Source organism: Dermacentor albipictus, chromosome 1 (assembly GCF_038994185.2).
Source record: "Dermacentor albipictus isolate Rhodes 1998 colony chromosome 1, USDA_Dalb.pri_finalv2, whole genome shotgun sequence".
Taxonomy (NCBI): Eukaryota; Metazoa; Arthropoda; class Arachnida; order Ixodida; family Ixodidae; genus Dermacentor; species Dermacentor albipictus.
The window spans coordinates 38,064,968-38,079,328 of NC_091821.1; positions in this window are offsets into that span (position 1 = coordinate 38,064,968).

Sequence of the window (14,361 nt, forward strand, 5' to 3'; positions counted from 1 at the left end):
TTCACTGCTGAGCCCGCTTTACTCCTAAATTTCACTGCCAACTGAAGTGTGAAACTTGACAATAAATAGTTGCAGCGATGCAAGCATTTTATTGCAGTTTAATAAAAAATTAGGCTTTCGCCATTCCACTGTAATAGGCGAGGGAAACGTATAAAATTACGCGCTAATAATTTTATTTTTGTGGTTACCGCCTTATTTGGCTTACATGAAAAGTTTGAAGTTTGTAGCCTCGCGGAGGAACAGTGGCTGGCGGTTATGAGGGCGGGGCTTCACTGCAGACTTACGTTGTATCTGACTATAGTAGCTTATAGTGGCTATAGTAGTATAGTATAGTTTTTAAATCAGCTCTGGTATAATTATAGAGAAATATACATTTGCGGAACAATCACAGGTTTTTTTGTATCCGTCGTTTACTGCGCTTCCAAGTGCCAAAACCGACTCGTATTGTTATTTGGGAAATTGCGTAACGATGCGCGGCCGCCAGTCCCGTGCAGCCGCGTAGAGCGCAGGACGCTGCAGTTCTAGACGTACTGTGCCCACCGCGGAAGGTGAGAAAAACACCTACATAAGCACAGCAGAGAAGTGGCTACGTCAAGCGGCTTGACTGATAACTGAAGAAGCGTCATTCAAAACACACAAAATCATTCTCCACTTCCGGTGGTGTTTTCTCTACTTCTATTTGTCGCATCGCATAATTACAGTGCACTTCTGTTGTCATCATTGGGTACATGTTGCGACGATAGGTTTCCATCGTACAACAGTTATCTGTAGTACAACAGAAGTTTGTCGCATTACTTCAGGAACACTTCTGTTATGACAATTTGGGGCCTGTTGCCACAATAGGTTTCTGTAGTATTTCAACAGCTCTCTGTAGCACTACAGAAGTTTGTCGGGTTACTTCAGGAACATTTCTGTTGGCACAACAGGGTGCCTGTTGTGATGACAAATTTTTCTGTAGTACTACAATAATCTGTTGTAGAGCTTCAGCTTTCTGTTGTTACAACAGACATACGACAGAGTGTACTTCTGTGGTCACAACAAGAAATGTCTCTTGTACATCAGAAAAGTCTGTCGCTCCATCAGGAATCTGTAGTTACTACAGAAAAATCCTGTTGTACAACAGAAATTTCTGTAGTACCGAAGGCAATCTCTGTTGTCATTTTCAACTGGGTATTTTAAATAAAAAGATGTTGATCCATAAGTATTTTCATAAACAATGGTTAAATTTGTTAATTTTCGCTTTTCCTTCCTGTTTGGATGTTCCCTTGGCTCTCTCCCTTAGTATATCGCCTAATTTCTCGACTGCTTGCGACTCTTTTTTCCAGTTGCCAGTTTTGCACGAAAAGTGCTGTACAATTAGAGAAAAAGAAGACGAGGTTACGGGTTACAGTCATATTGCTTATGGGTTTAAGGGTTGTTCGATAATGGACGCTGTTTCGCATTATTTTATTTTCCACCTTATCTAACCCATATCGGGGGTATACGGTTCCAAGGATTTGCCAGCGTCCCGCCGAGCCGTCACTCACGGAAATAATGATTCAGAAAGGGTCCTTTTGAATTCCTTATCTGGCATTATACCGCAGCTCCACCACTCAAAGACCCCACAAAGGCCTCCCACACCTTCTGTATAAGGCTTTGACCAGATGGCAGTAAAATCAAAAGGTGGTGTTCCCTACCATGTTCCCGTTTTGAAGTGAAATTTAGTGAATTTAGTGAAATACGAGAATACTCTCAAGCTGAATGTAATTTTCAATACCACGTGTGCTATTCACTCCTTTAGTGCAACGCCACTACTCCAGTGTTTTACATGGTCCGAATGGCCAGGAGTGTCTTGTTGCGTTCACTGGAATGCGTGTCGTCCGTTATGTGGTGCTTCGATGCAGCCCAGTGGGAAGGAAGGTATGGCAATGCCCCATCAAAACTCCCCCTCCCCCCCCCCCCCGCACCCTCAAACAATTAATTAGTAGCGAGTAGCTGTGGGATACTGCCTTGCGCAGCTCCGATCCCACCCTACAGGACCGAGTCCACGAGGTGCGCTGAGGAAATAGCGGAGGCATACCACGACTGGTAGACGGACGTCTAGCCACATAATGTGATGACGGACGCCTGCTGGGACTGGAGTACGTAGACCTCTCTCTCTCTCTCTCTCTCTCTCTCTCTCTCTCTCTCTCTCTCTCTCTCTCTCTCTCTCTCTCTCTCTCCCCCGGCCCCTCCCCTCTCTTAAAAGGGAAATAAAGTTCATTCATTCATTCATGACAATTCTCCACGTTGTCGTTACACTAAAGTTCGCCTTTTTTTTTTTCAGTAGGTAATGATACTACGGAATAATCGGAATTAACACATTACCCGCGTCCTTCAAACAAAGGTCGCAGCGCTCCTCAGAAAAAAGTCATCCGGCGGATATTCCTCTGGTGTATGCGTTGCAAATTGGAAGGTCGTGACCTTGGGTTGCCACAGATGCGTAAGTTCTCGTGTAGTTGCACGCAAGTGCTTCCAAGTTAGAATACGTAGAGGTCAGCATTACTGATCGAGGAGGCTCTCTACGCGGCATAATATTCGTGACAAAAGAACACTAGGCGGCAGATAAACAGAGTACGTCACTAGAAACGCGACAACAGGCACGGAGGCAAGAAACAGTACTACACAACGCTCACTTTGCGAGACAGCGGAAGGGACAGACCTACCGCTATTTATAGCCATGCACTCCGAGGAACCGATCCGTCCGGTGATCGTCCCTGTACCACAACAACTCACGGGGCGAACAAAGGAGACCTACCTCGCCAGGAAGTCACGCTCACCGAGTGTGACGTGTTCTAGGCGTCTATTGGTCATTTTGCGAGTACTTTCGACGCATGCCGCCTCCTTTCTTTGTTTCTTTTCGAAGGAAGTTGCAACGTTACTCCCGGCGATGATATACTATAGCATGGATTACTCAGCTAGGACCCCCCGATGCGGCACAGTGAAGACATATAGCGGGCAACGGACTCTGCAGACTCGTCCGTCCCATGCACCATTTGCAGCAGGGGCGACACTCGGCTTTCCGGCACCCGGTGCGGCTGCTCGGAGTGTCGCACCCCCTCCCTTCTTTTCTTGCCGCTCCTTCCTGTTTTCGTAGCGCACATTTTGTATAGAGAATGTGAAGTAATTTAGAAGGGCAGCGCTCTAAGTTTTAGAGCGAAAAAGAAAGAAGAAAATATGGTGGCAGTTTGACATGCCACATTTTTGTAAGTGTTCTAGAAATCGTGCCGCTAGGCCCTGCAAACTGGGAGCCCACATGCAGTTTGTAGGGACTAAAATATTATACATTAAAATGACACAAAGTAAACAATGCCGTTCACGATACAAACTATGATTATATATACTATAGCTTACCAGGGTGTGAGCTCGGTGTGAGTTGGTAATACAATTTAATTTGCTAAGGCGTGCTATTGGCGGGAGTTGGACGAAGAAACGTGTAAGACAAGTATGGCCCTTCTTGCAAGTCACGTTTATTGAAGGGTAACAGAATATATACGAAAGAAGCGCATCATAAAAACAGATAATGTTGCCATCAAAGTGAACAAGGCGTGAAGGAGAGGACTGCATCAGCGCGCCTTCCCTGTCCTTATCGAACAAGGAACTACGTTTCCTTGCTAACTCGCCTTGGTCACGTTGATTGCAACATAAGTTTTCATCTTGGGTTTCTTTGGTATATACTCCATTGCCCTTCAATAAATGCGAGGTGGAAGTAGCACCATGTTTGTCTTACATTATTGTTTTCGTAATACTGCCAGTCGCCTTTTGGCAGCCAAAGCAGGGAGGGATCACAAAACACTAAAAGAAAGGGTAAGAACGAAGCAACTGACAATACGCGTGAATAAAAAAAAAATGCATCATACACAACTAAATAAAACGCATAAGCGAATGAAAGATGGGTTGCAAAACGCTGATACAAACCAAGAGAAATAGGAACGAAGCAACTGACAATTCGCGTGAAAAACATTTATTAAGTACACATGTTTCTTCGTCTAAGTCTAGTCAGCAATGCGCTTTAGCAAGTTAAAACGCTTATAACAAAATATAGTTACTACTCCTTACAACGGGAAGCAGTTAGTTTTTATAAACATCAGGCAAAAAAAAGAAAATGTATTGGGCGACAACTTTGAACGGTCACATCGGGTGTACTTAAGGTATAAAGAACAAAATTAAGCTCACACGAAAACACACTGAAAACATATTGGTTCCAAAGCTTGTGCGTTCAACTGAAAACATTGAGGAGCCATTCCATTCTGTGAAGGTGAATCACCAGCGAAGCTGCATGTAGCACGTCACACATGATTAGACAAGGGTGCATGTATTAATTTTCATCATTTCATCAGAATACCACTGCGAACTCACTGGCGATATACGATTACTGATAATACTATAGACGGCACCCTATTAAACACTAAATATGTTTACCAAAAACAAACACGCGGGCTGCACCCTTGTCAGCACACCCCCTAGTGACGCCACTGGTCCGAAGTCTTTTATTCGCCCAAATTATATTGCCATAAAAAAGAAAGAAAACAGTTGAAAGAAAGAGAAAACCACTAACCACACCAATTTTACACCGTGCCTGTATACAGGGTGTCCGACGTAACTTGAGCCAAACATTAAAAATTTGCAAATGCAACGTAGTCGGACAAAAGCAAGGTAATGCTGAATGCCGTCGCTTGGAGGTATTCAGATTATTCTGTTCATTACACCTAATTCGATAAGTAGTCTTAATTAATTAATCAACTTCCCAAATATTATAACGAGATTAAAAGTGCCAATGAGAAAATTGTAGAACAACGCGAAAAACTCCCGATACAGCTTTCTGTTGCTCTATACGTGCTACATATAAGTGTTTTTCCGAGTGCGACAGAAGCACGCGAATAGACGGGAAATCGCCACGCGACTGGCCGCCCGAGGCACTTTGAGTGTATTTGCGGGCTAGGAAAAACACTTTTATGTAGCCCGTATCGAGCTACAAAAAGGTGTATCGGGAATTTTTCATGTTCGTCTGCAGTTTTCTCATTGACACTTTTAATCTAACTATAATATTTGAGAAGTTGATTCATTAAGTCAGATTAATTATCTAATTAGGCGGAATGAAAAAAAAAATAATCTCAGTATCTCCAAACGAGGGCAAACGACATTACCTTTTTTCTCTGCGACTACGTGGCATTCGCATATTTTTAATGTTTGGCTCAAGTTACGTGGGGCACCCTGTATAAAGCACGTATATATATATTTTTAGTCGGGCTTCAAACGACAAACCACGACCACTCAGAATAAGAATAAAAGACGTACTATATGTCCTTAATATGCAGCCACTGGAGACGTTAACGCAACAAACTTTACTTCAAATAAGTCAGCTATAAGCGCCGCGTGTTCCTGCTGCTCCAGGACGAAACGACGACGAGATGGGGAGCGAGAAAAGGACGCTGTGGAAGAGAAAGTAAAACCACGGGAGTGGCCGCTGCCAGTGATTGCATGGCTGCTGCAGTGATTGCGAGCAGGGTTGTCAGGTCTTCGGGTGAATAAGTAGCCGAAAAACTCCGAAAGGTAGCCAAAAATGTCGCCAACTGCGGAAAAAGCTTTAATTGGTAGCCACAAATGCAGCCACGGTGCGACAAACGAACGTTTGCCCATTTTTAACACGGAAATAAGGAAGAAAAGGCGAGAAAGACCTGTAGTTTCCTGCTGCGCTGATGACAAAGAAAAAATAACAGAACAAAACAGTAGTTATCACATTATATTGTATCATAATTTTCCATGATACAGGACCAGCTCATGTTCTTTCATCATTTCTGCTGCACAATTGTGCGCTTTCTCATAGCCGAAGCAGTATCGCCAGTTGCAGTAGGATAAACTTGCTGAACGCCGTCGTTGCACAGATGGTTATACGTATTAACTCTATGTCACCATGACTTCAGTTCAAACGTTCCCGTGCGAGCTCTATGACTTCACACACGTTCTACACTCCCTAATACGCAGTCGCATAGTCACATATACATTGGTACCTGCCATGTCATGGCTGCCATCACGTGTTTTTGGCTGTTGCAGTCATTTCTGACGCCAGGAACCATGCTCTTCGAGATTTCCTATAGAGGTAACCGTCGCTGGGGTTGATATTAGGACACCACGGACTGCTTCCGTCCTTCGATGGGCGCAAAAGCATCGCCTTTAAGACTGGTGAATTCCAGCTATCTCAGAGGGAGCTGCTTGGCCCTGTTCAATTATCCGTCAATGACAGTCCCGAACTGGCCGAGGCGTTGATTTCAGCCAACGAGCATTGCAAATGAAGCGTCTCGGGCAGTCCTGGACAGCGCAGGGGGACATGTCGAAGAGGCCCATCAACCATGTGGCGGCTATTTTCAGCTCCTGAATTTGCTTCCGGAGCTTGCAACACACAGAAGCGTGGACTTGAAGATCTGACGTTTGGGGCTGTTGCTTCGAGGGGGCCGTCGGGGGGAGTGCGATTCGGCCACTACCTATAACAATGATCACTGCCAAAGTAGCCAGAAAGCAGCCAAGTCGCCAAGCACAATTTTTGGTTGCCAGGAGCCTCTAAAAGTAGCCAATCTGGTGAGGAATCGCCAAATTTGGCAACTCCGATTGTGAGGCAGAGGCTTATCCTCTATACATCACGGGCCGAAGTTATCGAGCGCAGTAATGTACTACTATAGACATTTTTTTTTGCGACATTGCAGTTCCGATTTAAAATTTACCTTTATTATGAATTTTGAAGTACCTATAGGGTAGTACATTTTCCAGCCACCGACGCTAGTCCAGCGCTTCCTGCGTTCGCGTTCACTCTGTGAAACTGCACGGCACCACCTGCTCTTGCGTTCGTCGCGTACGTCTTTGTACGAGGTCTGTTAGAAAAGTATCCGACCTTTAGCCGAAGAAAAAAAAAAACTGGCATAACTGTAGCGTTGGAAACCTAATCACGCTCAAAGTAGCCTCCTTGGGACTCCACAGACTTCTCCCAGCGGTGCTGCCATTGTTGGAAACATACCGAGAAGGCCTCTTTCGGAATGGACTTTAGCTCAGCTGTCGTTGCAGCCATAATGTCCTTTCTTGTCTGAAATCACGCTCATTTAAATGGCCTCTAGATTTTGGGAAACAGCCAGAAGTCGCAGGGGGTCATATCAGGGCAGTAAGAAGCCTGTGGAACTACAGAAGCTCGTTTTTGGCCAAAAAAGACTGAATCAAGTGCGAGGAATGTGCAGGAGCATCGTTGTGATAGATGCGCCAATTTCCTGTTGACCACAACTCCGGTCTCTTGCGCCGCACAGTATCACGTAGGCGACGGAGGACAACCTGTAGTACTCTTTGGTGATTGTTTGACCCTGCGGTGCGTACTCGTGGTGTACCACACTGCGGGAGTCAAAGAAAGCAGTCAGCATCACATTGAAGTTGCTGCGTACTTGGAGGGCCTTCTTTGGTCTTGGTGACGTGGAATGCTTCCACTGTGACGACTGGGATTTGGTTTCCGCGTCCTAACCGTACACCCAAGGCTCGTCATCAGTGATTATGGTGTTCATGAAGTCGGGGTCACTGTTTGTGGAATCCAGCATGTCCTGTGAGACTTCAATACGAAGTTGCTTTTGCTCCACCGTGAGCAGCTTCGGCACGAATTTCGCCGCAACTCTCTTCATGGCCAAATCTTCTGTCATAATGGAATGTGCAGAAAAAGTGCTGATGCCCACCTCTTCCGCAATTTCTCGGATAGTCACGCGAAGGTCCCGCATCACTACAGCGTTCACTTCGGCAATGACCTGGTCATCTCGGCATGTTGATGGCCGACCGGAGCGTGGCTCGCTCTTCACCGATGTGCGGCCGTCTTTAAACCGGTTGTACCACTCCTTAATCTGTGTGCTGCTCATAGCATCGTCACCGAAAGCCGTCTGAATCTTCCGAATGGTTTCCACTTGGCTGTCGCCCAGTTTCTGGCAAAATTTGACGCAGTAGCGCTGCTCCAGTGGCTCGGCCATTTTCCTTGGAATAAAAAACCGACGATAGCACTGCGCACTACCTCACTCAAACGCTGCGTCCCAGCGAATGACGCTATCGGCAGGCGGGAAAAAATTCGCGCATGCATATATATATATATATATATATATATATATATATATATATATATATATATATATATATATATATATATATATATATATATATATATATATATATAAGTGTAGCAGAGGGCGGCAGGAAGTTAGGTGGGCGGATGAGATTAAGAAGTTTGCAGGGACAACATGGCCCCAATTAGTACATGACCGGGGTAGTTGGATAAGTATGGGAGAGGCCTTTGCCCTGCAGTGGGGCCTCTCCCATACTTATCCAACTACCCCGGTCATGTACTAATTGTGGCCATGTTGTCCCTGCAAACTTAATCTCATCCGCCCACCTAACTTTCTGCCGCCCTCTGCTACACTTCCCTTCCCTTGAAATCCATTCCGTAACTCTTAATGACCATCGGTTATCTTCCCTCCTCATTACGTGTCCTGCCCATGCCAATTTCTTTTTCTTGATTTCAACTAAGATATCATTAACTCGCGTTTGTTCCCTCACCCAATCTGCTCTTTTCTTATACCTTAACGTTACACCTATCATTCTTCTTTCCATAGCTCGTTGCGTCGTCCTCAATTTGAGTAGAACCCTTTTCGTAAGCCTCCAGGTTTCTGCCCCGTAGGTGAGTACTGGTAAGACACAGCTATTATACACTTTTCTCTTGAGGGATAATGGCAACCTGCTGTTCATGATCTGAGAATGCCGGCCAAACGCACCCCAGCCCATTCTTATTCTTCTGATTATTTCCGTCTCATGATCCGGATCCGCAGTGACTACCTGCCCTAAGTATATGTATTCCCTTACGACTTCCAGTGTCTCGCAGGCTATTGTAAATTGCTGTTCTCTTCCAAGACTGTTAAACATTACTTTAGTTTTCCGTAGATTAATTTTTAGACCCACTCTTCTGCTTTGCCTCTCCAGGTGAGTGAGCATGCATTGCAGTTGGTCCCCTGAGTTACTAAGCAAGGCAATATCATCAGCGAATCGCAAGTTACTAAGGTATTCTCCATTAACTTTTATCCCCATTTCTTCCCAATCCAGGTCTCTGAATACCTCCTGTAAACACGCTGTGAATAGCATTGGAGAGATAGTATCTCCCTGCCTGACGCCTTTCTTTATTGGGATTTTGTTGCTTTCTTTATGGAGGACTACGGTGGCTGTGGAGCCGCTATGGGTATCTTTCAGTATTTTTACATACGGCTCGTCTACACCCTGATTCCGTAATGCCTCCATGACTGCTGAGGTTTCGACAGAATCACATGCTTTCTCGTAATCAATGAAAGCTATATATAAGGGTTGGTTATATTCCGCACATTTCTCTATCACCTGATTGATAGTGTGAATATGATCTATTGTTGAGTAGCCTTTACGGAATCCTGCCTGGTCCTTTGGTTGACAGAAGTCTAAGGTGTTCCTGATTCTATTTGCGATTACCTTAGTAAATAGTTTGTAAGCAACGGACAGTAAGCTGATCGGTCTATAATTTTTCAAGTCTTTGGCGTCACCTTTCTTATGGATTAGGATTATGTTAGCGTTTTTCCAAGATTCCGGTACGCTCGACGTTATGAGGCATTGAGTATACAGGGTGGCCAGTTTCTCTAGAACAATTTGCCCACCATCCTTCAACAAATCTGCTGTTACCTGATCCTCCCCAGCTGCCTTCCCCCTTTGCATATCTCCCAAGGCTTTCTTTACTTCTTCCGGTGTTACCTGTGGTATTTCGAATTCCTCTAGACTATTTTCTCTTCCACTGTCGTCGTGGGTGCCACTGGTACTGTATAAATCTCTATAGAACTCCTCAGCCACTTGAACTATCTCATCCATATTAGTAATGATATTGCCGGCTTTGTCTCTAAACGCATACATCTGATTCTTGCCAATTCCTAGTTTCTTCTTCCCTGTTTTTAGGCTTCCTCCGTTCCTGAGGGCATGTTCAATTCTATCCATATTATACTTCCTTATGTCAGCTGTCTTACGCTTGTTGATTAACTTCGAAAGGTCTGCCAGTTCTATTCTAGCTGTAGGGTTAGAGGCTTTCATACATTGGCGTCTTGATCAGATCTTTCGTCTCCTGCGATAGTTTACTGGTATCCTGCCTAACGGAGTTACCACCGACTTCCTTTGCACACTCCTTAATGATGCCCACAAGATTGTCGTTCATTGCTTCAACACTAAGGTCCTCTTCCTGAGTTAAAGCCGAATACCTGTTCTGTAGCTTGATCTGGAATTCCTCTATTTTCCCTCTTACCGCTGACTCATTGATCGGCTTCTTATGTACCAGTTTCTTCCGTTCCCTTCTCAGGTCTAGGCTAATTCGAGTTCTTACCATCCTGTGGTCACTGCATCGCACCTTGCCGAGCACGTCCACATCTTGTATGATGCCAGGGTTAGCGCAGAGTATGAAGTCTATTTCATTTCTAGTCTTGCCGTTCGGGCTCCTCCACGTCCACTTTCGGCTATCCCGCTTGCGGAAGAAGGTATTCATTATCCTCATATTATTCTGTTCCGCAAACTCTACTAATAACTCTCCCCTGATATTCCTAGAGCCTATGCCATATTCCCCCACTGCCTTGTCTCCAGCCTGCTTCTTGCCTACCTTGGCATTAAAGTCGCCCATTAGTATAGCGTATTTAGTTTTCACTCTACCCATCGCCGATCCCACGTCTTCATAGAAGCTCTCGACTTCCTGGTCATCATGACTGGATGTAGGGGCGTACACCTGTACAATCTTCATTTTGTACCTCTTATTAAGTTTCACAACAAGACTTACCACCCTCTCGTTAATGCTGTAGAATTCCTGTATGTTACGAGCTATATTGTTATTAATCAGGAATCCGACGCCTAGTTCTCTTTTCTCCGCTAAGCCCCGGTAGCACAGGACGTGCCCGCTATTTAGCACTGTATATGCTTCTTTTGGCCTCCTAACTTCACTGAGCCCTATTATATCCCATTTATTGCCCTCTAAACGCTTGAAGTTGAAATAAATCAAATAGGAGCTGTTAACTTTCTAAACCCGCTTCAGTCTAAATTGCAATACATAAGCTGAGGGGTCTGATGTGGGAGTCTCACACCGTACTCTTGGGACAAATGAACGACAACGCAGTAGTGCAAACAATCACAAGGGCATTTATTGCACCTTTCATAGATCAATGCCTGCTAGCCGAGTTGCTATCCACAAAACATGCCAATGGACGCGCGACAAATCTAGAAGTCCGACTCACCGCGACCGCAGAGCGAGCGAATATGTTCGCTCCATGCTGGATCCCAACGCCTGGTCGTTCGCGTGTATAGTCACGCGAATCGTGGCGCGTTCGAAGGCGGCCACGCGAGGTGGTCTCGCAGATGCATCGGTCGCCGCGCGCGCGGAATGTCCGCGCTGTTCGGCGACCCGCCGGGGAAGAGGGTTGCTGCACGTGCAGCACGTCCGTCCCGCTTGCTGTCTCGAAGCCAAGAGAGAGCGCCTTGTCTCTCCCGCACCCAAGTAACCCCGCAGCAGCGCAACACTAGCGCCATCTCTCGCACTGCGCCTGTACCGCTCGGACCGCCGCGTGTGCGGCGAAGCCGCACTACAGGAGACGCGCTATGCGGGAAAAACATCAGGGGAGGCGCGAGGGTCGCGCATCCCCACATCCCCCCAACCTTAAATCACTTCTTATTCCGGCGAAACATGTGACACGGTCTAACATTAACCCGTGCTCCGCGAACAGGGTGGTACATGCAACAGTGGTCGCGCTGAGGAATGTTCACACGCTGTCCATAACATGCGAGCCGACTGTCCTTGGGTACACCGCTGGCGTCCGCCGGTCACAGCAGCAGCTTTGCGACTCGACGGCACGATCCCAGGCCAGGACTCCGGAGACGACGACGCAGTAGTCGGTACGAGCAAGTGTCGCTCGCGCCGACGCGCCCTGCTGGCTAGAGCCGCCGTAGCTGTCGGTGACCGCCGGCTCTTTTGTCCGCCGCCGAGGGTTGTGAGCTGGATACAGGAGGCCGCCGAAGTCGCCGCGCCGAACTGGCCACAGCATCACCATCGCCCGGGGTGGCTCGATCGTAGTCAGGGGCAGCAGCGCAGTCGATGTGCAGGTGACGGCAAACCAGGGGTGACTCCAATCACACTGCGTAAACTCAACACACTCGGCAAACACTGAAGTAGTGCAAGGGAGAGGAATTATGCATGCGCATCGCCCACGTGGTACGATGTTCAACTCGGCTAGCAAAAGATCGGGCAGCTACTGAGATGCTAAGTTCACGTGAACGAAGCTCGCTTTCTTGAGTCGAACGAGTAATCTCAATTCGTGCGAGGCTAACTAGAATGAGGGAAGCAAATTGCAACACCTCAACGCCACGGTCCACCAGGTTGTGTCCCTCCACGTGCGACAGGCAGCTTCGTAAAGCCTTAGGCCTAAAGCGTCGCTACCCTGACAACAACCGGCATCCAAAAACAACACCCAAAATGAGCGCAAAACAGGCAGCCGCGAGGAGACGTCAGCTCTGTGAGATGGTCCTACTCCGCTCGGTGCACACAGCATCCGAGTTGACGGCGCCCACCGTCCCAGACAGTGTCGGAGCGCCCGGTGCCAGGCCGCAATACCAGTCAGCCCGTAGTGGGACCCGTGGCCCGCGGCCACCCGGCTCCCAGAGCCGCGACTTCATCAGAGCCAAAGAGATAGAAGAAGCTATTTACATAAGAAATTCGGACCACCCACGAGGCTTCCGTACTCACTCGCTTCAGGCTTGCCACGCTTCGAGGGCGCTCAGCCTCGCTCTCCCAGGATGCAGACCACGTGGCTCTCGTCCCGACGAATGTCATTAAAAAAAAACACTTGCGAAAAGGCTAAGCACGTTGACATGTTCAAACACACTACAGCCACCGTCGCCTCGCTCAAGAAAGCACGCCGCCGACGCTAGCGATCAAAATCCAGGCTAGGCGTACGCTTCGGTTCAAACAAAGGTCTAGAACGAAGCAAATCGTCCGATGCCCCAAGAGCCCCACGTTGGGCAGCCAGATGTGGTGTCTGATGTGGGGATTCTCCCACCGTACTCTTGGGACAGTCTCGCCGAAGCATCGGTCGGCGCGCGGCACGGCACGTCCGTCCCGCTTGCTGTCTCGAAGCCAAGAGAGAGCGCCTTGTCTCTCCCGCACCCAAGTAACCCCGCAGCAGCGCAACACTAGCGCCATCTCTCGCACTGCGCCTGCACCGCTCGGAGCGCCGCGTGTGCGGCGAAGCCGCACGACAGGAGACGCGCTATGCGGGAAAAACATCAGGGGAGGCGCGCGGGTCGCGCATCCCCACAAAGCAAACGGGAAAAATGCAAGAAACGGAAATGACTTTTAGCTGCGTATCAGTAATGTGACCACGGAACGTATAGAAACTGAACTGAAAATAGGACGAAAGACCCCGTTCTCTCACCACATATTTGTCAGCTACTAAGTAATCATAAAATAAAAAGTTATAGACGTAATTACTAAGGTCACCCCTTTTCCGCCGCACACATGACAAACTGTGTGATAGACAGATATTGCGTTCGATCCACGCACCATTTTTGCGGGACAAAACTACGTTTACACGCCAATGTTCTTGATGAAAACGTAATATCTCGAAAGTGGTGCAAACCTCAGGAATCAGTACGTATCAACCGACCGCAGTCCTCATTTGCAACATGTGCTATATAGTTACCAATTAAACGTTAATAAGCTTTTAACGCACGAATTTTTTAGCATAAATGGCTGTCGGTGCTAATAACAATCGTTGCTGAGGAAATAATTCCCACCTAATCTGCAACAATTTATATATCATAACACGTAAATTGAGACCAGGGATTTCACTTGAAAGAAAGCACTAGTCGTGCGATTCACTGAGCTAGCGGCTTATTAATTCCTGGTGACGTTGAAGTACCCTTCACCAAGCCCCATAGCAAATTTTGGTTATACGCTCGAAGTTGTTACATGTCCTCTAGGGAGCGTTGTGCAGCAAAAATTTTTCAAATAGCCTCATTAATAGCCGAGATAGATATATGTCAGTGCCGCGAACCCATGATTTCAGCAGGCGGGCTCCACTGCCAAGCAAGACGCTCTCTCCACTCACCCCGTCTAGCCTTCGCAAGCGAAATTGCTTCCCTGCGTTCTCCCATACCAGACCTCGAGGATCGCGTGACGCATACGTCACAGGCCCCGCCTTCATATTTTTTTTCTCCTCGCATTTTTTTTCTCTCTGTAGTACGCATTTCCGCTGACCGCGCCGCGCGCGAGCCGTTGTCTCGTTCGCGCAGCGCACG